At 42.6% G+C, this 26090-nt stretch overlaps 2 long non-coding RNA genes across 3 annotated transcripts in view; both read left to right on the forward strand.

The window, feature by feature from the left end:
* The window catches only part of LOC109307450, a 185779-nt gene extending 167131 nt beyond the window's left edge, over positions 1-18648 (forward strand). For both annotated transcript variants that reach the window (XR_002100265.1, XR_002100267.1), the window contains exon 3: positions 18548-18648. This is a non-coding gene — a long non-coding RNA (uncharacterized LOC109307450). The remainder of the gene's footprint in view (positions 1-18547) is intronic.
* Positions 1643-12964, forward strand: LOC109307442. Its single transcript, XR_002100264.1, has 3 exons — positions 1643-1654; positions 5117-5119; positions 12864-12964. It is a non-coding gene; the product is annotated as an uncharacterized LOC109307442 (long non-coding RNA).
* Positions 18649-26090: the final 7442 nt, after the last annotated feature.

The raw sequence follows: 26090 nt of genomic DNA on the forward strand, positions 1-26090 counted from the left end.
GCCAGCCTTGAAGGCACCACAACCTCAGGCAGTCTGAGGTACCAGGCAGGAGAGGGAGCAGGGGTGGCACAGCCAGGATGGGTAAATTGTGGGGGAGGAGATGTGGCAGATTGTGGTCCATTCTGAGATAGGGAGATCAGGGCTGGAGGGGTAAAAATAAATAAATTCTTGGGTTGCTCACCCTGGCACAGTGCCTCCTAGGTGGTGAGTTTGTGGCACAGTTTGCCTCAAGGCCATGACTATTCTGTCCCAAGGAAAGGATCTCAAAGAACCAACAACATGGGAGACTTTAAATGAGGGCATGACTTGGTGTTAATACATGGCCTAACCTCAACAGACAGAGGCCAAATCTCAATGTCTAATTACTGGAGGAAAAGTGATTAATCCAAACTCTAACTGATACAGCAGTACCTAGTAAGATCATCTATTTAATTCCTTGAACTGGGGAGTAAAAAAATGATCTCTATCCAGAACTTTTCCCCTAAAATAGATATGGAAATCTTTAAATGTTGAGAAGATGATACCTCATCTGGGTTCTCCAAAACTCTACCCTTTTCTCCCAGTTCAGTTGTAACTCATTCTTCTCTCTGGGTGCCTGTACATGAGCACAGAGGGAGCAGTAATTACAGTGCATTGAAGCAGCCTCAATTAATCGAGTCTGCTGCAGCATGGTAATTACCGTGCTCCAGCAGCCTCCTACATCTTGTGCTCCTACCTCCCTGTGCTTCAAAGTGGTACTCTGAGGGAGGATTTGATAGCAGCCTTCAGCTACCTGAAGGCTGGTTCCAAAGAGGATGTGGTGAGACCACTCTCAGTAGTGGCAAGGACTTCCAGTGTGTTGGAGCAGACTCAATTAATCCAGCAGCCTCTTGTGTCTCATGTATCAGCATCCCCACACTTCAAAATGGTGGTGGGGGCACTTGAACTAAAGCTTGCTGAACAAGCTTTAATTCAAGCTCTCCCAGTGCCATTTTGAAGTGCGGGGACACTAATGCATGAGTCGCTGAGGCACCTTAATTACAGCAGCTCAGGGAGCCACTGTAACTAAAGCGCTGCCCCTTCACCCCAGGAGCACGTGTAAAAGTGCCCTCTGTTTTAGCAGCTTCCTGACGGAGCTGTTTGCTGCCGAGCAGCTGTAAAACTGATCAAATGTTTTAATAGTTTCATACATTCTTTAAGCCTGCACACATTCCATAATTTATGTGCAACAATAAGGATGTGTTCTCTGAAGAAAGTAATACTTGACTAAATTGTTCTCTTGACGTAAACCTGTAATTTAAAAATTATATATACTTAGAGTACAAGTCAAAACAGGAAGTGCATTCCCAAAGTGGATAAAGATATTTCTGAGCCTAAATATCTGCTGATACAAAACTGTCTTGAAATGACTCTCCTTTTCCCCACCTAACAAAACCACCCCTAAATAAACAGGCTTGCTATTTCTGGGAGACCTCTCCTGTCCAAGCAGAATAGCTATTCCTATATTTTAAGGCCAATGCAAAGGATATTTGTGGTTCTATAGAACCAAAAGGATATTTTTACCCTTACAGTGAAGAAAAAGAATACACAAGTAAAATAAAGTGGCAATAACATTAACTTTTCAGAAAATAGATCATGTGTGATTAAAATAGACTAAAGTTAGAGCATGAATCCAGTTCATTAGCAATGGGCTAACAATGAATACAGTTTATTAGCAATGGGCCAGCACATGAGGCAGCTTAGTAAAAAACCAGACCAAACCAAAGCAAATTCTGAGCCATAGGATAGTGATAAAATAATGATAGTAAGTGATAGTTCTATAGTTCTCCAGTGAAGCCATTTATACTACTAGATTTCTTACCTTCCCCACACTCATGCCCCAAATTCTGCAATATGTTGTTCATGCAGAGATTCATGTACCTGTGCAGAATCACCTCAAAGTCAATGGGCTGAGAAATCAGGTTTCCCATTTCCTGGGTGAGCATGCTAAACACTAGGCTATAACACAAAAGGTGGATTCCTACCTTCAGCAGTAGTACTCTGAATTTCAGAGTAGACAGAGGTACTTAATGTATAATATTGGACAGGTACCTATATTCCAGAGAGGGGCAGGAATTCAAGCTTTTGTATTGGGTAGACTAAGTTGTTGGGTTTTGTGGGCTTTGTAGCTGACTTTAGAGTCAGCTAGCTCCATGGACTATATGGGTAACATAAACTAAGCTCATTTCTTTGTATTGCCCTCCTGGGGTCAGGTTCTTTGGGCACCTTTACATGTGCACTAGGGGTGAGGGGGGCAGCACTTTAATCAGAGCAGCTCTGAGAGCTACTCTAATTAAAGTGCTGCCACGCCTCCTGTATCAGCAACCCTGTACTTGAAAATGGCAGTGGGGGCATTTGAACGAAAGCTTGTTCAAGTGCCCCTGCCATTTTGAAGTGTGGGGATGCTAATACACAAGATGCAGGAGGCTGCTGGAGCGCGGTAATTGCCATGCTCCGACACACTGGAATGTCATGTATAGGTGCTCATGTATAGGTGCCCTTTATTTTCAGGGATGCCAGAGCCTAAAGTAGAAATGCTGAATCTTGATTTTGCACCTTTTTTCTCTTCCATCTGAGGTTTAACTGAAATAGGGCCCATGGCCAGTATTCTTCACAGAATTAGAATATTCTGTCCTCCACAAAAAAACCCTTTTTTTACTTATGAACTCACAAAGTAGCAGTACCTACATTTTATATTTCTTTATAATTTAAGGTTATGCTTAGGAACTAGTATTACAGATGTTACACCAAGTCCTCATAAGGCATGTTCCATCAAAAAGGAAAGGCCTGGCATGGTAACAATTAGATACAGTAACACCACTGTTGTTAAAGGACTAAATCCCACAAAAATTATTTGTAATTTCTCATTCACAAAACGGAAATGTTGGGTAGTTCTCCAAAAGTGTTTCAGTTGTTGCCTCAGTGCTGCAGTACTAATGCTGAAACTTTGATTTCACTACTTTATGAAGCACAAATTAGATTGGATCTATGTCTTGTAATGATTTCTATGCTAATTTCTCATTATTAGCTCTGTGTTCTCCTGGGACTTGAGGGGCACAGTCCTGTGCCCTCAAGAATTCCTACACAGGATCAGGCCCCTCAAGCCCTAGGAGCACCTGCCCAGTTTTCCCTGCTTACTGAGGCATACCCCCAGGATCTCTGGGGTGCATTTGTATCAGCAGGGAAAATCAAGGTTTCCCTGCTAACTGAGACACATCCCTGGGATCTCCAGGGCATATCTAGGTAGGTGGGGAAACCCTGACTTTCTCGGGTTGTCCTAGAACTTAAGGAGCCCAATCCTACATAGGAATTGCTAGGGTGTTCGCAATCAGGCCCTTCAAACCCCTGAGCCCCTGCCTGTGAAGGCTACAGAGTGCAGGCAGCTCTCAGCTGCCCATGCTCTCCTGTCATAAAGCAAATGGCATCTGCTGCAATGAAATGGCAAAAATTATTATCACTTTCTGTCATGGTCACTAATTTGTCCATTTGTGGTGCAACAAAATGTATAAACATCTATTTGCTTTCACTTTGTGCCACCATAAGGATTTTTGTTGGTTCAAAAGTGTGAGTGAGGGACATTTTGGGAGCAGTGAGAGAGTGCTTATAATGCCACTGTTTATACAGTACCTTTTTTTCAATTACATAGGGGACTTCAGGTCTCCAGAACTGTCATTCCAGCCCTTTGCATAAACTTTGCAATTTAATAAAGGAAAGAAATGAATACTTCTTGTTAATCTTGGCTCCCAGCCTCCTAAAATTCCTAAAAAGATTTCAACTATAATAATGAATCTGGGAATATATGATTTCTAAAGCATGTATTCTCCTCTCTGATTTACATATCATGATGAATATTTTCAGTTTTAGATAAGTACCAAATGAACATTAAATACTAGTTGCACTCTTCCCTGACAACTATTGAGGAGTCTATTCATGAGATCACCTGGCTGTGCATCTTTGATTTAGGTACAAATCATTCTTCCTATCTAAAATTTTGGTGCCAGTTACCAGAATCCAGTTAAAACATGAAAGATGCATCAAAAAACTTTGATTTGCAAACACAGAGAGGAAATGTAGTGCGACTTATCTTGGTATTCATTTGTAAAAAACTCTGACTTTCCAAATCAGATTGTTTATCTAGAGTTTGCACTAGTGGCCACTATTTTGGCTGATTTATTTCCCAGTTCTACAAGCACCAATACACATGCTTAATGATATCCTGAGGTCTAGGCTATATGCAGTTTGTGTGCCAGTATAATTAGTTCAGTTCAGAGTGACTTTTTTTTAACACTAAAAGTTGTACTGCTATGACTCTTTATAGTAAAGAGGCAGTTACCCTCGTAGACAGGTACCTTACACTAGTATAACTGAAAAGGAATAGCTACAGCATTTCAAACTCATTTACACTGGCAGAACTGAATCCATGTAAGGGAGTTTGTACTGATTTACCTATACTGATATAATTCAAGTGGTATAGTTTTGTGAGTAGACAGACCCTCTGTACAGGTGAGCACATGCATAAGAACTCACAGGATTGGGGGCTGACTGACCACACAAGGTAACAGTGAAATTGACAATATGCAATCACAAATTAGAGAAAGAGATGTATTATACAGTACATTTTTTAATATAATGATATTAGTTGATAATTGTAACCATAGTGCAATGTTACAGCAGTCTCAGTAATACTCTGCTGATCCAGTAACTCTCTCCAGGACTTTTTGTGTGCAAACATGAATATTAAGAATGGGAGGCCCTTGCTGAAATGTTCTTGTCAATCAATATTCTTGCTACATACAGGGCATGTCTACATGTGCTCCTGACTGCACAGTTGGGTCTGTGTAGTCATTTAGTACTTGCTTTAACTGAGACACATCCCTGGGACCAATTACTAAATGACTGCACAATACTTCCCAGTACTGCGCAATCCCAGCGGTGCATGGGTCATTTTTGGCCTTACTGCACAGTAGTGGCAGCATCATGGTTAGGGATGGCTAGCTCTGTGTTGCTATAGTGATGCACTACATCACCATAGCTTGTTGCCATGGCGATATAGCACCTCATATAGACATGCCCAGAATGAGCAACCTGGCTATGCAAGGAAGTGCCTTTTTCACATTGTCACTTTCTAAAGTGCACCACATTCTAAGATCGGATAAAACCTTTCCATTCAAACTTTTAAAAAAGAATAAAAGCCCTGCTGTTACTTTTGGGGCTTAACAATCCTTTCATTATTTATAAATCTGCTGGAGGGTCTTCACTGACTTAAGAGAACCCTTTTAGCATATATATTTATATTATCAGTATTCCAAAAGTAATAACTTATATTTGAAGTTGGGTTTTTTTGATGCATTGACTTGTCCATTTGGATTCATTTATCTAACCTTGTTCATGCAATGAAACTGGATTTTTTTCTAAGTAATACTGTAGCATAGATGCATCATACTTTACAAAACAATCTTTAAGTGGATATACTAGAAAAAGTTTTTCTACATCTTAGAAAATGCAAAACATTCAGTTTCAATCTGCATACTCCACTGCAGCTAATAGGTTTTTGACTGCGGGCACATTATTGAGCTGGTTTGTAGTAAGGAAAAGGGAACACCCTTGTTTGATGGTTTTTCAGTACATTACACAATAACCTGTTATTACGCATTTTTTACAATACTTTCCTAAGGCAACATGAGCTCTTATAATTGAAGTCCAATATTGAAACAGTGTTCTACCAACTGCACTATTATGAATTATATCCATCTTTACGTCCCTGCTCTTAGTTCAATTAAAAAGAAAAATGTTAAAATGTCTCTGCCTGCTCTGTAGCTGTATGCCATAAAGCAGAATTTTAAGACCAAGGTCAAGAGTGTAAGTGGAAATTTTCACTTTCAGGGTGCTAGCCTACAGTAAAATCCATCAGAACGTAGTCGCCTGGTCTCCTTCATGTCATTATGTATTTAATTTTCACTCTCTAAAGTGCTTCCCCTGAATGCAAAGATGGCGGATGCTAGAGCTAAATGCATTAAGATAAAAGTTTCAATGTTTCCTTGACTAAAGATATCTCTATAAAATCTCACACTTCCTTATTGAGTTCTGGTGAAAGCTGCAAAAAGGATTCCTGAGGCCTGTATTTGCACAGACTAAGGGCTCTTACACAAGTTAGGTTTTTCATACGAGGGGAGCCAGGGGCGGGCGGAGCTGAGTGAAGGGCAGTTTGGCAGCTTCCTCAGAGGCTGCTGTTGCACCCCCACCTGCTGACCAGGGCCAGTACAGGCAGGCTCTATTCCCAGCCCTACCTGACCCTTCAGGACCTGCCCTCACCCTGCCTATCATTTTTAACCGTTATTGAGCTGTTGCTTCCCATGTCCACAGGGCAGTGTTCCATCCTCCTCTTCCACAGAATAACCACTAATACTGGATCCTTAGTGCCTGTATGCAATCAGAAAGGTGCAAAAAAAATCATAATCAGCTCAAAAGGGGGTATTAGGGATTCTCTGGGTAAAATGAGGTATGTTAAGGGAAGTGCTGAGAATTCTGGTTCATTCAGGGGCACTACATTTCCTATGACCCTCAACAGATCTAAGATAGAGAAAAGGTAAGGAGTGCAGCTGGCACAAGTGTATGTTGGTTTAGGTCAGATATGAAGCAACGTATTGTCCAGTGAAACAGTTCTACCACTACACACAAAAGAGAGGATATATTTGATTGAACAGGAAAGTGTGTTGCTGTTAGACAGCACTACTAAATTTAACTCACGATGGAGGAATGTCCTTGGCTTTGATAAGAAAAGGAAATGGAATGTGGTAGTTCCCTAGGGAAATGCAACCAGGGGCCAATGGTGTAGAAGAGGAACACAATATACGCAGACACACATGGGGCTTATGCATATAACTTAAAGACCAGGCCTGGGAGCAGAGCCAAGACATAGCAATCCACCCATTCCACATGTACCAAATCCCAGAAATGAAATTGGGATATCAGCGTAGACACCTTGGAGCAGTCCAGAGAACATGGGCCATGAAGTTCTCCACTGAAAAGAACAACATTAATCACGGGGAATGAACTCTAGTTTGTGTAAGAGAAGATACAGAATAACTACGATTACGCACTCTGGAAAGAAGTGTTAGCTGAGAACCAAGCCCCAAAATTTCACTTTATGAATGGGGTGGCCTAACTAATCCCTCCTTTTTAGCCCCTCCCTACCAAAGGAAGGAATCCTGCATCAGGGTAAGGTCTTCTTCGGCAATCCCTTGCAGTCGAGGATGGTTGTCTTGCATGATTGTCTTATCTGTGTGTCCAAAGATAGCTGATGAGGCCTATCCAGGATCAGCAGACTCTACTGCAGCTCAGACGTGTTTTCATGTGGGGTGGGTGGTGCTGGGTTCTTGATTGGTCTGTGACACACTGTTTTTGCTGCTGTTTCTGCTGTTCTGACTTCCACCTCCTGTTTTTGTTCCTGTTAGGAAATCTGAATTCAGGATATACCAAGAGTTAAAGGGGACATTCTAGCAATTCACAGGATTCACTCAGTTCCCAACATACTTCCTCCTAAGCTTTGGAAATGCTCCCTCATTTTTGGATTAGTGCAGGGATTTCAGTCTCCTTTGCCCCCACCCCCCATGCCCGGCCCCCAGACTAGATCCACACCATGGGGCTCCCAGCTAGCTGGATCCAGACCCACTTCCGGTGGTGGGGTGTGCGGCAATAGTGCTCCATGTGTTCCTGAGCCATGGGGATTAACCCTTGGCTTAACCCATACTTAACCCTTCTCCATCTACATGCATCCTCAATAGAAATCCATATAGCAGAATTTGCTCATCCTGCCCCTGAATTCTTAGCCCTTCCAGGAGCCCCATAGATGCTATAGTTCTGCTGGCTGGGTCTGCCTCATGGGCTGTATCTGTGACATTTGTGGACTAGTGCAGTGATGACATCAATTGTTATCTGCAGGTTTTGAACCTAGGATATCTGGATCTAAACACGCATGCCCCATTTGCTTCAGCTAAAGAATTAGTCCAATCACATACAAGGAGAGTAGCCACAAATTTCCTCATGTAGTATAGCCACTAGACGGGGACAAATTGCACATGGAACAGTCTGACAAAAAGCTATTCAGGAGATGCTAGCTCTACTGAGATACAGAAACACTACATACACTTCTGTTTCTTGTTCATATGACACTGGTACATGACAATAATAAGTGATTGACTACATACCCATATTATGACTCTTGTTATAAAATAAATAGATGCTGTTAGACCAGTGGCACTAAATGAGTCACTCCCCTCTAGCTACAGGCTTGAGAGAATACTACAAATAATGCAGTGGGTTAAAAAAATTGATTAACTCTGTTAATTATAGAGAAATGTGAGGAACATTTTATAGCATGGGCTAAACACTATGATGGGCTGCAAAGAGAGCCCTTATATCCCTTGAATCTTGGAAGATTTGGACCCAGTGCTGAACTGTGTGTCTGAGGCCCATCACTATCTCAAACCTAGACTCCTGATATCAGTTGCACATGTGATTTGAGAAGAAAAGGACCTTGGAAGATGAGAGTATCACCGGAGAAGTAGGGCACAGAGATTACAGAGTTCCAAGTTAAAAAAAGAGAGAGCAGCACCTGTGGAAATGGTAGGAAGGATAACATGGGGATGTGGGTGGTCTGACAGACAGAAAGCATGAGCACACAAGATCAGCTTGATGGAATTTTAGAAGCCCAGTTTCTGGAGCCAGGTGTGAGGCATATGGGAAGTGACTACTGGTGTATGTGCTGGGATCTCTTCATGCTATGCAGGGAACAGGGGGCAAACATTTAGATTGTGGGTCTTGGAGAAGTAAAAGTCTAAGAAAGTCCTGTGATATTTTTCCCTTAGAAAGGTTTCCCATTGCTGGGCTTTAGAGTCCATTTATATGCATACTATAAAATCCATGTTAATTTTGGTGGGGAGAGGGGAGGGGAGTGAGAGTACATACTTAGTAATTTTTCATTGTTCAACATGCGACACCCAGAGCCTCAGCTGATGTCAGTCATTTAACTCTGCTAGCCCCAGTAGAGCTATGGGCTAGGGATGGACATTCAAAAAGCTGGCGCCTGAATTGATTCAGTCTTTGCAGATTAGTCTAACTTGTAAAGATTGAATTGATTTGCAACTGCAGATATTCATGTTTAATTCTGGAAATGCAGGCACATGCCTGCAGTGGCTCAGGCCAGAAGCTGGGAGGTGCTAGAGCAGCCCTCCCTTTCCTTTGCAGCAGGCTAGAGGGAAGCCAATGGGGTGGGGGGGGCAGGCCTCCACAGGAGCTAAGAATTATTGTGGAGGGGTTTAAATCCCCACCCTGGCCTGTAGGGACCCCAGCCAGGCTGTGCCTGGGGAGTGGGGGGGAAGCAGCCATTGGTACTCTTGTCCTGAAGGCCAGACACCAGCCGGGGCAGCACCTCAGGCAAGTGGGGTCAGGGGGTGGGGATTAAACTCCCGTCTCTGAGCACGGGACCCCAGTTGGGGTCTGGCCAGCTTTCCCTCCTGCTCGTGCTTGGGCAGCTGGGGCCTGCAGCTGGCTGGCATGGCCCTGCTATCTGCCCAGGGCTGAGCCCAGCCAGCATGTGGGTGTTGCTGAGGCCAGAGGCAGAGGGGCAACCCAGACTGGGACAGTGGGGGCTGCACAGCCAAATTTCTCTCAGCTCCCCTTACCCAAGTGTCTAGTTGGTCTCATACAAACACTATAAAATGTACATGATTTATGCATTTGTTTGTCCATGCTATCAGGAAAGCTGCCAAAAAAGGAGCTGTGCAGTAATGCATGGTAACAAAACATTGTCTAGAAAGGTCTTTACATTAATCAGTAATGGAACTAATGCAAACCACTAAGGGTCATAATCTGGTAGCACCCATTTGAGCAAAAAATAACTGCTCCAAGACCTCTCTTAAGTGCATACCAGTGTCAATGTCCTTGTTAGACCAGAATATCAACCACAATAAGGAAAGGAAATCAAGTTGCTGTAATAATGGGAAGAAGTTTATTGTAGTGCTGTATATTGATGCCAGAACAATGAGCTTTCCATATAGCAAAAATCAAGGCCTCCATACCAAGAACAACCAGCTGGTATTACGTTCAGTACATTACAGGAGTGGGATATTGCTAAATTCTCAGCCTTTACCTAACTCTGTTTCCACTGAAATCAGTGGGAATTTCACCACCCATTGACTCAAATAGGAGTATAGTTAAACCAGTACTGAAGAGTTCTGGAAAATAAACTCAGTTTAATACCGTGTTTATAACCAGGCCAACTAACATGTTCCGATATGTAGTGACGTAATTTCCCAGGCCCTTAGAGAGCCACTTCCTGTTGTGCTGCCTATAGCAAATACAGTTAACTTGTATAAAAATTTTGTATTTTTGCTCCCTTTCTCCTAATCCTTCCCTACTTGTCTGTCTGTCTTTACTTAGTGCAGACCCTCCCAGCTCAAAGCAAGGAAGTTTTGAAATGCGGGATGCTGAATACACAAGACGCTGTGGGTGTTTTAAATAGAGTGGCTCCCGAGAGCCACTCTAATTAACGGCCCCACCACCACCACCCCAGAGCTCATTATACCTTATGAGATTAAGTATGGCATGTAGCTAAATAATTCTTAGCATAGATCTGGGGGATCATGTATTCTGGGTGCCATGAGAAGGTATGTTCTGCTGCTCTTAAGTGATCCTTTTTATTTCTTTATAAAAAAAGATTTAACGTATACACAGTCATGTACTCCATGTCTTGCTGTAGCCTGAGAAAGCTAGAATGTTGTGGTTATGGCTTGGACTCTCCTCGTGTTTTGCTTTGCTCCCATTTCATTTACAAGCATATACAAAACAGTGGAAAACACTGTGCTGAGGCGACTGAAGATGTGTTGACACTGAAAAAGGAAGTGCTAAATATAAGAGTGGCTAAATGTGAGCTTAGTGATCTTAGCATTCTGTGTCATAGGAAAAACAACCTCTAAGTTAAGTTCAGGCGTATGGATCTTAACACCTAGGCTTAAAATGTCTCTGAGTGGGTTAAAGAACCTTAGGCCCCAAAAAGTCAACTGGGTCACTGAGATTACACTTAATTGGCTGTGTGGGAAGCCATCCTTTCTACAGCTCAGCCTACACTGAAGCTTTGTACAAAGCCTTTTCATTAGCTACTGTGGACAGACAGCCAAACATCTCAGCAAATAGCAGCACCATTATGTCTTCCCAGGAAGGAAAGAAGCCCAGTTACCAAAACTTTCCCAGTTTCCTCACAGACTCTTATTCATAGTCCTCCACCTGGGCTCCCTGATCAGCTTCTCCCAGCCCCCTGAGTCCCTCCGTGCCCTCTATCCACACAGACATGTCTTCTCCTGTATTCCACGGGCCCTTTCTTCAATACACTGGCTGGGGCACCTTTAGCTCAGCAGTCCTCCATAGCAGAATTACTGATAGTAAATTGAATATATATTTTTCTAGGAAGGGCTTTAAATCTAGGCCAGTGTCACTTATGCCTCTCTTTTGAGAGATTAAAAGATAGCATTGTCTCTGGTGGAGAGAGACTAGAAGGTTATTTACATAGCTCAGACTACAAGGCTATTGCTGTCTTTTACAGCACCAGAGGCCTTTAGCCTGTGCAGCAAAGCTGCAGTCTTGGGTTTACCTATAGTGGCTCAGTGAAAACTCCACTGTGCTTGTATTGGCTCTTCTTTGGCATTTGTATTTGTTTTGACCAAAGTATGTGCTCCCTTATCTTGACACCAGTAAGTCTGTTCCCCTCCCAGCTGCATGCTCAGTAAACATTATGTGGATAGTCCAGAGTCCCACAGTGCACACTGTTATCTAGGTACTGTGCTTTGACTGAAGCAAATCCACTGAAAAAGAACAAAATGTCTTGACGACTTCTGTCAAGCTGTGTTTTTGAAAGAATACATTGTACAAAATTTTCTCCACCGTTCTAGAGGCCAAATTCTACCCCATATATGTAACCACTGGCTTCCACTGAGAAATGTGTGCATCTGACAGCAGAATTTGATCCAAAAGGCCACTACACCCTTCTATGATGTTCTTGTGCTCAAAGCATTTTCTGGAGGTTATAGGGACCTATATAAAAATAGCTACTTATCGTTATTTACATATTGTTTCCACATATTAAGGGCTGGTGCCATGATCCACATTCATGAGAGGCACTTGCAACCTGACTAGTATGAGAAACTTGGAGTTACAAGCAAATGCTCCTTTCTAAGATTTACTAAAGACATTACATACATAGATCAAGACAAACACCCATGGGCAGTCCAGGAAATTTAACTCATCTGATGTTCAGGGCAGATCCCGGGGACAAAGTCTTGCATCCTTTAGAAAGATCTGGATTCAGGTATTTGGCTAAATTCACACATAACACCAAATTATGGGAAAGTGTGGTCACGCTAGAGGATAGGCTGGCGATTCAGGCTGACCTGGACAGGCTCTCAAGGTGGGCAGATCAAAACCTGAGGGTATTCAACCTGGAAAAATGCAAGGTGTTCCACCTCAGAAGGAAAAACCCATATCATACTTACAGGCTCGGCAGTATTACATTCATTAGCACCACAACTGAAAGAGACTTGGGGGTCATGATTAACCACAAAATGAAAATAAGCCACCAATGCGATACTGCAGCTGGTGGAGCAAACAAAACCCTGACTTGCATCTACCAGTGCATCTCGAGCAAGATCTAGGAAGTTGTCCTTCCAGTTTACTCAGTACTGGTGAGTCCATGACTGGAGTACCGTGTCCTGTACTGGGCTCTGCACGTTGGAAAGGAGGTGGAGAAGAGAAGCTTGCGAGAGTCCAGAGGAGAGCCCCACACATGATTAAAGGACAAGAAAACAGGCCTTATGAGGAGAGTCCAAGAGGCATGGGACCCTGCACCCTGGAGAAGTGAAGGCTCGGGGGATTTAGTGACTGCCTGTAAGTATATAAGCGGTGTGCATCAGGAGCTGGGAAACCATGTGTTCACCAGGGCACCCAAGGGAAGACAAGATCTAACAGTCACAAACTCTGGAAAGACCATTTCAGACTGGACATAAGAAAAAACTTCCTTACTGTCTGCGTCCCCAGAGCCTGGAATAGACTCCCCCCAGATGTGGTGCAAGCACCTACTCTAGACACTTTCAAGGTACACTTGGATCCCTATCTTGCTGGGATCATTTGACCCCAGCAGACTTCCTGCACCTTGGGCAGGGGGGCTGGACCCAATGATCTTCGAGGTCCCTTCCAGGCATAATGTCTATGAAATCTATGAAGACAGCTGAGAAATAAAGATGCTTCTGAACAGAGGTGGAGAAAGAGCAATGTGGGGGTTTGCTTGCCCAGTCAATTCCAGATGGAAAATTAAGGCACATCTATCTTAGGTGCCTTTAAAACAAGAACCTTGTAGTATAATGCTAAGATGAAGTAGAGAACTAGAGACCACACCCTTCCCTCACTCCCAGCTTGGCTTTCCTGGATGAAAATTTCTCAAGGAAATATTAAACAATTTTTTGTTGAATTTGTCTTCATAAAAACCTCTCATTTCTCTCTTCCATACACTGTTCCTCCAAGGCAGGTAGTAAACTGAAAAAGTCCATCAAATATAGCCATTCCTACTCCACGCTGAACTTTCTCAGGGCTCCAGTCTCACATCACAAGAATAATGTTTCCTGTATGTGGAGTAGACATTGACTGCAAGGACTGGCAGCAGTGCCAAAAGTCATCTTACACTCTGCCCAAAAACATTGCCAGCCCCTGCGTTAGTCCAAAATATGACCTTTTTTCCTGCATAAGTAAAATCTATGTAAATACTCATGGATGGCTTCTTGATCCAAAACAAAGGCTTATTTGTGGCCTTGGTCACAAAGGCTGTCTAAACATTCTTGGAGGTGGGGTGGGGAGGCATTTTAATTAGAGTGGTTTCCAGACAGTCACTCAAAATGCCACAGCATCATGTGTATAAAGCCCCTGCATGTTTAAATTGATGAGGTTTAGTTAAAGCGCCCATGGCCATTTTTCAGTGCACAGGGACTTAGTACATGTGATGCTACGGCGACACTGCAGTGTTCTAATTAAAACCTGGAGCTGACTTGATTAATCTGCTCCATGTTCCCATTTCTGCTTCACATACCGAGTCTGCTCAAACGCATTGTAATTAGAATGCATCAGACCATGTGTACAGGCAGCCAGAGACGGTAAGTAACCTAACACTCCAACGTAACCCTATGCTGATAAAGCAATTCCACCTCAAAATAAAATGCATATCAAGGGGTGCAGATACCATACCATTTACACATGTGCAGTCTCCCTTTATACCTAATGTTTATACTGGAGTGGACATACAATATACAGCCCTTTCCCAGTGCAAGGTCTTCTACCCTGTGAAAACTATGTAGTAAATACACTATTGTGTGTGTGCCATGTATCCATTTCAGCAGACTACCTGGGACTAGCTGAACGTGCTCTTTGACCACATAGCATGTGAAGTGTTAGCTGCACCTGGTCTAGATTTAAGTGGCTTGCTTTATGTCACCTAAACCTGGATCAGGAGTGGCACAGACAGATTTTTGCTGCTGCCAGGAGCAGCACAGGGAGCCCAAGGTAGGGTAACTCAGAGTGGCAGGAAAGCTATCAGGATTGGGGGAGGGGAGAATGGGGATGGCAGGTTTGCAGGGGGCTAGTAGGTCCAGGGTGGGGGTGTTGCTCAGTTGTGGGGTGGGGAGGTCAGGGAGGTAAGAATAGCCTGGTCAGAGTCTAACTATGCCTTGACCTTTGTTAGGACCAAATACTCAGCTGGTAGGTAAATATGAACTTTATATGAACTTTATTCTTTAAATTGTGCTTCCTAAAACTTCCTTTTATATGCAGTCTGCATTTGAAGTAAAAGCAGAATGCTTTCCCTTAAGCTCAGCTATCCAAGATCGATAGGATAGTTTTGCCTGACTTGATTAGCCACATAGGGCTAGAACATAAGAATAAAACATATTTTTCCTGGCTGAAACCATCCACATATGAGATTTCCCACACCTTAAAAGGGATAAACAAGCAGCTTCATAAAACTAAGTACCATGAAGACAATACTGAACATATTATGAGAAAGTATAACCTGAACACAGTAGTCCTTTTTACTTTCTGTCTTATTTCCAGCATTCCCACAGCAGTTTGCCTTTTGAGTCCAGCCATACATGCTTCCAGGCAAGTTGACAAGTTCAAGCACGAATTTAAATTTAATCTTTGAATATAACCCATACCTGACATCTTTAATTATTAGGCTAATGCGTCATATTTACATTAATATGAGCACTACTTAAATTCAATTATGACAATTCTTCTGTGAATTCTTTCAAAGACATTTCAGTGGCTTGGACTCTAGGCCATATAATCAGAGCTGAATCAAAGAAACAGGTTTGCTGTCTATAACCAAATTGTTTCTGTACCTGGTTGCTGACTACAGCATGCTTTGCTTGTGCTTGCATGGATGTGCCTAGCAATTTACATTCACTTTAAGTGAGGTGAATCGAAGGACAGAGACCAGAAGTCCTCCGAAATGTGGGTCCACAATAAAGTACTCACAGTAACAGATTAGATTAATGGCAGTCTGACACAGATTATATCTGCCCTTCTGCTTGAGGGCATGAGCCCATAATTTGTTATTTGTTCTTGCAGTGTGGGAATACTGCTCCTGTCAGATACTTATATTGCTGCAATGACCAGTTCACATGTGACTTTATTCCATCCAGGACTTTTTCCCTAGTAGATCAGACAGGTGGAAGGCTGGGTTGCACCTCACCTCAGGTGGGCAATACAGCTGGGGCACAGCACTTGGCAGCACCCCGTGTTCTGCACTGCCTGTAGTTGATGATGTTGTTTCTGACTGAGAAGGGCCCGAGACCCACGCACTTGAAGGCCTGTTTTTCTCTCTGTGCAATCCTACCATGGGCATGACCAGCGGCAGCACTTCAGCTCCACCCCTTATTTTCAGACAGTGAGTTGCTGACAGGGCATTTCACAGGAGGGGCCTTCAGATTTGAAACCCCCATCCCCTCCATGGTTTGGAATAGGCCCGTTGACCTTCAGGGCACACTGTAAATCCTCTCTTTTCCCAGGCTTTTGGGGAGGGAATGGAGCTCTGAGTTTTAAAATATGATGGAGTATTTCACCCCTCCAGTCTTTGTTTCCAGAGAAGTTCCCATATTGATAGCGGCTTGTATAGTTGTCCTGTATTTTTAACATCTGGGGATGGTGCCTGGATTCCTCAGTAGCAACTTCTTACTGTTTTGTATAAATCTAAATAAACAAATGTTTGCCAAACCAGTTGGGCTATATTTATGCTAGATAAGATTTATGCTAGCTAAGGTAAACCCAGGGAGAGAACATAGTATTAAATTTAACCATCAAATGTGTGTTAAAATAACAACTTGCCTTTTTTCTACACTAGGAACTTAAAACACATTAATAAAGATGTATTAACTGATAGTGTTAAAATCACAGCTTTTCCTACAAAAGCCAAGACTTTATAGAAAAGCAAGGAGAATATATGTTCTCTAATGTATCTAAATGTAATCTTTGAAAACAAACTTCCCATGAGTCCAAAGCCCTGAGTAAAAGCCTATTTCCCCACTGAAGTTCCTCATTAAGGATAATAGGTACTTGGTAAATCCATCCAGGCCCTCAATACAAGGGTGAATTTCACTCTTAAGACACAGGGTAGGCAGGTAAATTGGGGTTACACTTGTGTATGGAGACAGTCTTTTTCCCAGAATGCCAGTCTATGCTGATGGTAAGTAATGACTGGATCTTTAAAAAGACAGAATTGTCTGGCTTCAAATAAGGAAACAGCTAATCTGTGTAAGTACTAAATGTAGTTATATAATTTCCCGGTGTGCTCCTCTTTCTCCCTAGGTCTCATTTTCAAATTTAAATAGTTAAGTTGACAGTGGCTGTGCATTGCAAAACAGATCATATTACCTTATACTGCTGAGGATACATAACCGTGGAAGGACTTATCATGGACATGCTGGCAGATTTTTGCCACATTTCTTTCTACCTATAACAAACACAGTAAAAAAAGAAGAGGGAGGTGCCACATAGTTATTAAGGTGCAGTGATGTATTTGTTCCACTCGAGGGAGCTCGAGCTTTTGAGTAGATAAGGTGAAATACTCCCCTCTTTATACTGAAGAACTTGACAGTGAAAAACAATCCCTGAGGAGGAAGTTAGAAGATGTGAACATTAGACAGGAGTTCTAATGACTGAGGATGATTCGGTGAGCAACAGAGAGTGTCTAGGTCCTACAGGTAACCAGCACTTTAGGAAAGCTAACTGGTTCCTTCCCAGACCTCAGCAAGGATATTTTGAGCCTCAAAGCTTGTCTAATATCTCTCCCAAGTACATAGTTTGTCCAATAACTTATATTACAACAAATCTTTCTTCTCAAATGATCATAACAACAGCTAATCTCCCTCAGGGAGTCTGATTCTCCACTCCATGTAGGAATGAGTCAGGGGGTGCGTGTGCATGACTACGATATGCCACCTTTTGCTTCCCTAAATTCTTGGATACTCCAGGCCTGCCCACCTCCTTCATAGGCCAGAGCATTTTAAGGACTGCTCCAGACCCTTGTTGGCCACTGCAGTAGTCAGGAATGGCCAAAGCATAGAGTGGGCATGTCTATGCCTGAAATTAATGTGTATGAATAAACTCAGAAGCTTATTGCTCCAGAGTTTTTTTGTTCCTGGGCACACCATTTTAATGTGCATCCAGGAGCAAAAAAACTCCAGAGCACATTGTCCTGCAGTTTTTTTTATGCGCAGCACTTGAAGCCCAGTCAGAGCAGCCGGAGAAGGGGGAGGGGGAGGGGCTGAGGCAGGAGGGTACTGTTGGCTAGCCCCCTGCTGAAGCACCTTCCTGCCTTAGCCAGCCCAATCACCATCTACACATGTGCTGCAGTGCAGGAAACAAGGCTGCTGCAGAATAGCACTTATGTTTAGCAGGACTATCTTGTGGCAGCATTTATTAGTCTACTGCAACCTAATAGGGTCGGTCGCACATGTAGATGGTGATATTTTATTGCACAGTAAATTAGTGTATTGTGCAGTAAACATCTTGCTTAGACATGCCCAGTGTGCTGCAGCCATGCCCTTCTCCAGCAAATCCTATAGCTGAGGGGTTGCAACATGGAGTTGTGTAGAGTTGGCAATACCAGATCCCCTACTTGAGGAGCATTCCTCAGAGAATTGATTCACTGCCTTTATAGCTGTTGGATCAGCTTATAAAGACCATTGAGCAAAACTGGGCGCCTAAGAGGAAAGTTCCTTTTTCACATACAGCCCTAACAAATAATACTGGATTTTACTATGCCACACCACAGCGAGTGTGTGTAATATGCCACACTATGACTTAGTATTACATGGCACAAGAGAAATTCAGTATGTTGCAAAAGACTCTCTCTTTAGGAAAACTTGACTACATATAAAAGGTGAGGTTGAAGAGAAGCATCCTCCTAATCCTTCTGAATCCCATTATCTTGCAGGTACCTGCCACATGTCTAGATGGAGAGCAATAAAAACTGGCACCAAGCAAGATGTTCCACTTTCACTGGATGCCTGTCCTACACTGGCCTTCTTACACCTGAACAGGTAATAAACAACATAAAGAACAGAACTGAAGTAGTCAGCCTGAAAACGAGCTTAGTCTCCTGTCCCTGATCAAAAAAGGACCCTAGTGTGCGAGTCTTCGGGCAACTGAGATGCTTCAGGACACAAATGAAGAGAGAGATGCATCCCAGATTCATTAGAGACAGTTAAACCTGATTCATCCTGTCTCCAACCACTCCCTGCCCTGTCTCCTTAAAAGGGAAAATACTAAGGCGTTCTCCATTCTGGGTCAGGTGTCAGAGACAGATCTGTATAAAACCCAGCTTCTTGTGTGAGTCAGAGTTGTTTGGGAACTGCTTCAAGCTACTGGAAAAAAACAACTAGTTTATTAGCTGGGGTGACTCTCAAGCTAATTCACCTCTACTGGAAAAGAGGTGAGCTAATGAAAACTTGTAATATGAAATTAAAAGGGCTTGAAAATAATTCCAAAGTGCTATTTAGCATTTTCTATCTTCAAAGCATTGAACAAGCAGTATCTAAGTAGTTCTCACAACCCTCCTGTGGGGTACTATCCCTGTTTTACAGATGGGGAAAAGTGAGGCACAGAATAAAGTAACTTACCAAGCACCAGAGTGTCAGAGACAGGACTCAAGTCAGCAGTTCCTGGCTCCTTTGCTCAGACCTTAGTTCATGTGGCTTCCCTCATAAGCACACAACTATGCAACAATTCTTAGTGACCAGGCTTATTGGCATGTATAAACCTATCTCATTTAATTTATAATAAGCACATCCATGTCTTCAATACATTCACATATGACTACTCCCTAAAATACATGCTTTTGTTTCTTCATATAGGGTTAAGTTACACATTATACTTAGACCATAGTAAGGGCGTTTAAAATTCTAGCATCCACACACACAAACTCCTTAACTTATGCTAGTCCTTTGAATGTCTCAAAGTTCACTTGTGCCACTTCAGACAAGGATTAACTCTGGGCCATGCTACCTAATTTGTATTAGAGTAACTTCAGTCTGCTCTGCAGAGCTAAAATGAGCAATTTTCAGTCTTCTAGTATCCCAGGATGCGCTTCTCTCAGCTCCTACCCTTCTGTGTCCTGGTTCTAGCTACGCCCCTGCTCACCAGTTTTCTAGTAGCAAGTCAGAGCTGTACAGGCAAGAAGCAGTATTAATCCTAAATATGCAACTGCTCACAGCATGTTCTAACTTTAACACTGCTTAACATTCCACAGATTTAGTATGGTCTAAGTGTAATGTGTAACTTCACCCATATAGAGAGTGAAGAAGAAAAAGGAACTCCCTCCCAGTGGATACTATTTTCCATCTGAAACTTAACAAATGTTATTCTACATACAGGCATGAGCCCCCTACATGGAGGCAAGTACAGATCCTCAATATGCCAAGGAAAGGCCAGTGGCCAGATTCCCTCACTGGGCATCCTGGATAGGGATCTTTTCATGGATTTTTCTACACCCAATACCCTTGTGGATTAGGACAGACTGGGGACAAGACCTATGCTCTTATCTCCCTGCTTCTCTGGGAATCAGTGGATAACCAGGGAAGTAGCAGTCATTACACTCCCTGAATCATGAGGTCTTCATATCAGTAATAGGAGCAGGGCAGGGGGTTCTTATACTTTCCCATGTAACAACCAGGCACAGCCTAGACCTTTGCTTGTGCACATGCCTCCAAAGGGTTTTGTATGTGCACAGCTGGAGATTGAAGGCCTTCATCTGTTCACATAGGTGCGAGTGCCTGTAAGGTGTTTGCAGGGCATTTGAATATGTACAAAAGGAGGCTCCTTTGAGAGGGGTTCCAGATGAACTGTTTGGTGCCCCATTTGGTTATGTTTGCCAGGCATTTAGAGCTGATGAAGAAACAGGAATCATTAGAAATGGGAAAGAAAGGCACAGCTAAGTTGTGGGAGCAAAGAGGAAGTTGAAACATTTGAAATTTTAGTGGCTTACCATGACTTGAAAAAGAGTTGGTGATAAGGAGGAGTGCACCTAATGGCCAGTGCTACATATCTTATTCATATGGACTATACTAATTTATCCTTGTGGTAGGTCGCACATTTTATTGCTAGGGAGATGGGGGATTTCTCCCTTGATTGCTCCTTTGGCCTTTTGTTTAAGGGCAAGCAAGACTTGGAGATGTCTGGACTCCAAGGCCTCTGGAATTAAGGCCTGTACATAGGATCTGGGAGCATCTGAAGCCCCAGGCTGAAGAGTCTGGACGGGAAGATACTTGCTGGTGGTAGTACCACACAGACTTGAATAATTAAGCTCTGCTGAGTTGATAGAATTCAGAACCGATTTGGCTAATTTGGCCTAAAACACAAAATTGAAGGGAAAAAAGCATGTTTACCCAATAAAAGCCATGTTATAGTCATGATCGGTATTGGTTACATTTAATCGATGTAGTTGGTTTCCATTACTGAGAACATGCTACTAGAGAAAAAAAACAGCATGTATTCAAGTAAATATAGTATTATTACTGTAGCATGTAAAAGCACTGGCTGTGTATCATGATTTTATTGTGCCAGACACAGAACCAAAGGTCAGTCAAACACTGAACCGAAGGACAGTCCCTGCCTCAATATCAGAGCATCATGTTGGTTAATTTATGAGTTCATGCTGCATGCTAGACAATAAAAAGCTATCTTTGAATAATATTTGAGTTAAAGCCAAATGGCCTCCATGATGGGCAAAATGGTTGCAGATAACATAAGAGTTTTCAGCAAGACTCAGTGTCAGAGGCAGTCTCCAAAGCCTTAGCCTTGATAGAGTCAAGCCTATATAATGATAATTTTTTTCACTGAAGTATATTGGTCAGAAATCTGCTGTGGCATCCCATGTTTTAACCAGGCAGTGCTAATTTTCAGGGATACTCCCTTTCTCCAGGCTTGTTATATATTTGGTATAATGATTCATAATGACATAAAAGGGGGCCTATCCACTACTCTGGGCACCTCAGACATTAGTTTAAACAAAGCAGTATCACCAACAACTCTAACTCTGGCAAAATCCTCCCCCACTGCAATCCAACTGCAAAGCCTTTCCCAACCATTTTTCACCATCAACCTACAAGACTCTTCAGATGTCTGAATTAAAAGATGGGCAGGCCTTGCTCACCTGAATGATTTTAGACCTAAATGCCATGCTTGTGACTAGCTATACGTCAGTCCCCTTCCTAGTTTCTCTGTGTGCAGCCACACTGCAGCCATTTCTAGGGTGGGATTCCATAATTTTCCTGCTGCTTAGTCTAGGTCCTGAGCTACAGTACTCTATGTGTCAGGCATCTTATTCAACAGTTCCAGTTGAGTTCTGCTTCTTTTATTTTTTCCCTTTGGGAGTCTGTGGTGGTGCATACAGTCACTGAATGCACATTTAAAACAAATATTGCTTGCTTTGCTGAAGGAGTAAAGCATTAGGGAAATAACTTAAAACTAAGATCCTCAGATACCCCTCCATTTGCTCCCCTTAACAGCTGCCCTTCTCTTCTCCTTTGTAAACAAATTCATTGGATTTTCAGTAGGCACAAACTTTTTCTCTGGCATTGTCTCTTAACAATTCTCCAGTGGCTACAGAGAACTGACTTATCTTGAGCCATTATTTTCCTTCCTATTTGTTCCTCCTTATAGTCCCTATTACAACCAATCAATATATTCATACAGTAAACACAGAATTAAAGAAAAAATATGGCTGGAAGGGACCTCAAGAGGTCACTTAGTCCAACTACCTGCTCCAGGCAGAAGCTTCCCTATTTACACCATCCCCAATAAATGTTCACCTTACCTATATCTAACACTTCCAATGATAAAAACTCCTCAGCGTCTCTCTCTGTCCTAATGCCTATCCAGCTTTATCATTAGAAAGTTTCCCCTAATATCTAACCCAAATCTCCCTTGTTCCTACTTAAACCCATCACTTCTTGTCCAGCTTCCTGTTGGACAGAGAACAGTTGGTTGCCATCTTTTTTATAAGAACCCATTTTGTATTTTGAAGATTTATCAGATCCCCCATCCTTTTCTTCTTCTCCAGACTAACTAATTCCAGTTCTTTCAACCTTTACTTTTATGTTATATCTTCTATGCCTCTCATTATTTTTACTGGTCTGTCCTGGACTCTTTCCAATTTGTCCACATTTTCTTGAAGTCTGGTGTCCAGTATTGGGCTATTCCAGGTGTGGGCTATCCATTGCTGAAGTGAATGGAAAAATCACTTCCCAAGACTTTCATATGATGCTCTTGTTAATATGTCCCAGTATGCCACTAGTTTTGTTACAACATGATTACACTGTTAATTCATCAATAGTTTCGGGTCCACTATAACTTCCAGGTCATTTTCTACATTACTGCAGCCTACCTAGTTGTTCCACTTTTTGTATTTGTGCATCTGATTGTGCCTTCTTCAATAAATTTCTTTGCATTTGCCCTGGGTGACATTCATTCTTTTTATTTCAAACCATTTTCCAGTTCATCAAGGTCATTTTGAATCCTAATCCTGTTCTCTGAAGTATCTTCGATTATACCCAGTTTACTGTCATATGCAGATTTACTAAGTATACACTCAATTCCATCCTCCAAGGCATTAGTGAAGATATTAAACAATGCTGGATGCAGAACAGACCCCTACAGGATCTCACTTGATGCTTCCTTCCAGGTAGACATTGAGCTATTGAAGAATACTCTATGATCATAATAATCCAGGGATATCAAACTCACATGGGGCTTCTTGAGGCCCTGACCCAGTCAGGAACAGGGCTGCTGCATGGGCCACCATGATGGCGGTAGTGGTGAGGGGTCTGGACATAGAGGTGGTGGTGCAGGATCCATCCAATGGTGATGCAGAGTCCACCAGTAACAAGTGTGGGGTCCAGAGGCATGGCAGCAGTGAGTCCAGGATGTAGCAGCATGAAGCCAAACACATCACTGGTGGCCATGCCCAGTGGGGCCAAATTTCCCCAAACTTCTGGTATCTCACTAGTAGCCCAGCAGGCCAGGTAGAGAGGCTTCAGAGCCAGATGAGGTCCGCAGGCTGGATATTTGACACCCCTGTAATAATGCAACCTGTTGTGCACCCACCTTACAGACGTTTCATGTAGATCATTTTCTCCTAGCTTAATCATGGGAAAGTCGCCTAAACAGTGTTAAAATCCTTAATGAAGTTGAAGTATCTTGCACATACTGCTGTCCCCCATCCACAGTGCCCATCACTTTGTCGTAGAAAACTGGATTGGTTGATAAAGACTTGCTCTTAAGAAATCCATGGTGGCATGTTATCTTTTACATTCTTACAAACTGACTGACTGATGATACACTTTTTCCAGGTATTGAAATTAGACTGGCCAGTCTGTAATTCCTTAGGCCTTCCTTTAACACCCCCCCCCACTTATTTTTTAAAGATGGGTGCTATATTTGCCCTTCTTCAGTCTTTTGGGACCTCACTTGACCTGTAAGCCCTCAAGAAGAATAGCCAAAGTCTCTGGAAATATTTCTGCCAATTTTCTGAGTACTCCACAATTAATCTCATCAGATCCTAATGATTTGAAAACATCCTGCTTGTCTATGTAATTTCTACTCTAGGCTTCTATTAGACATCACAATAACTGGATAAATATGGAGGGTACAACCCCACAAGTGATTCGGATCACTGTCCCTGATTTGATTCGGCCAAATCTACATCTGAAAATTTGAGACTGATTGGAAGAATCAGCGATTCAGACATAGACGCAACTTTAAATGTTTTTTCTACATAGCTCAAGGTATCAACACAGCTGGTGAATCCCGTGATGCTGGGGCAGACTGAGCATCCCACAGGAGCATGGGGGAACCTCCACATGCTCAGCAGCGAACTATTTCCAGTCCACTTCCAGGTCTTCCAGGGAGCATGTGGGGGGCCCCCCTGCCAGCCCCCAGCTCAGTGATCAGCTACAGGGGGACCCCGGGTGCTCTTCCAGACCCAGGAGGCACCAGTCACTGAGCTGGGGGTGGGGTGGCCCCCCTGAGTGTTCCCCAGTGGACCCAGAAGTGCTTCTGGTCCACTTCTGGGTCTGCTGCCGAGTGCGCTGGGAAGCCCCCTGCACTTCTACGGGACACCCCATGTGCCCCAGCATTGCAGCATTCACAAGCTGCCTGGTACCTAGAGGTATGTAAAAAAAAACATTTAAAGCTGTATCTATGTCTGAATCTCTATGAATCAGTTTGGATGGTTCTGATTCGATTCAGAGAGATTAACGGGTCCTCAGATTCTATTCAGATTTGGCCACTGAATTGAGCCGAATCGCCACTGATTCAAACCAGGGACCAAAGATTTGCACAGCCCTACCACACATCTTTGCTCATCTAGACATGCTTAGAGGGTTCCCAAATTTCTAGGGCAGCTCCAACTCCATCACAGCTTGTTTGACAAGGGCCTGTGAGAGTAAATACCCTACTAATAGCTCTTTCATTGATAGAAAGAGAGAACTCAGACTTAAATGACTATGATGACAGCAGAATACTTTAAGGCAGATTAGGGCTTTTTAACAGGGCAGTCTGACCCAATTCTGTGGGATATTTAAAAACAAAACAAAGCCTTGTCCCATGCCAATAAAACCTTGAAATTTCCTGCAGAACAGTATAGACCATAATAAGCCCTGGGATGTTTTTAGGAACTAGATAATCTGGGCCAATTTAGCTGGAATCATGTACAGCAGACCAGTTAAAAGAAATAGGATTTAAGAAACTAGTAACAAGCAAGTAATATTATATGTGAAAGAATATTAGAACTAGGCTAAAGGTGACAGCTACTGCACTAGGACAGAAATAGGTGGATATATTAAGCTCTAAATCAGTAAGAACTAGTTTAACCACAGAACGGCAAAATTAAGTATTTTTAGCAGATACGTCTAACGTATTTGGGGTAAAATAGCTTCATATTATTGGTAGGGTAATAAAGAAGAAAGCTGTTCTTCTTGATCAGTAGTCCTCTTTCACTGAGTTCTTACTCAGGTTGAGTGTGAGCGATCACGGGTCATAGTGAAGATGTAACATTCCTTCAGGCTAATAACCATTTTAGCATTTGTAACCTTTTCAGGGTTCTTAATCATGTTATCATTCAAGTTATTTCAGTATTCTAACCATTTTAGCATTTGTAATTTTTCCAAGTTCTTAAGCATTTTATTATTTGGAATTTGTAGTATTTGCACCATTTTAGGTTTTAATTATGCTATTTTTTTAAAATCTCTTTTTCATATTTAAGAACATTTCATTGGCTATACGTTATTATAAGACGACTTCTATTATGACTCACTGGTACTGCAGGGTTCTATATTAACTTACTAGATTTTCGGGTCAAGAGTTTTCTTCGTGCCTTCTTATAACAAGTTCTTTAGAACACTTGATTTTGTTGGGACAGGGCTCTGAAACCTCCCATGGTCCCGCAGACTGTATCAGGACTCAATACCAGGAATTCAGAT

The sequence above is a fragment of the Crocodylus porosus genome, unplaced genomic scaffold (genome assembly GCF_001723895.1).
Source record: "Crocodylus porosus isolate Cpor-Errol unplaced genomic scaffold, CroPor_comp1, whole genome shotgun sequence".
In the NCBI taxonomy this organism is placed as follows: domain Eukaryota; kingdom Metazoa; phylum Chordata; order Crocodylia; family Crocodylidae; genus Crocodylus; species Crocodylus porosus.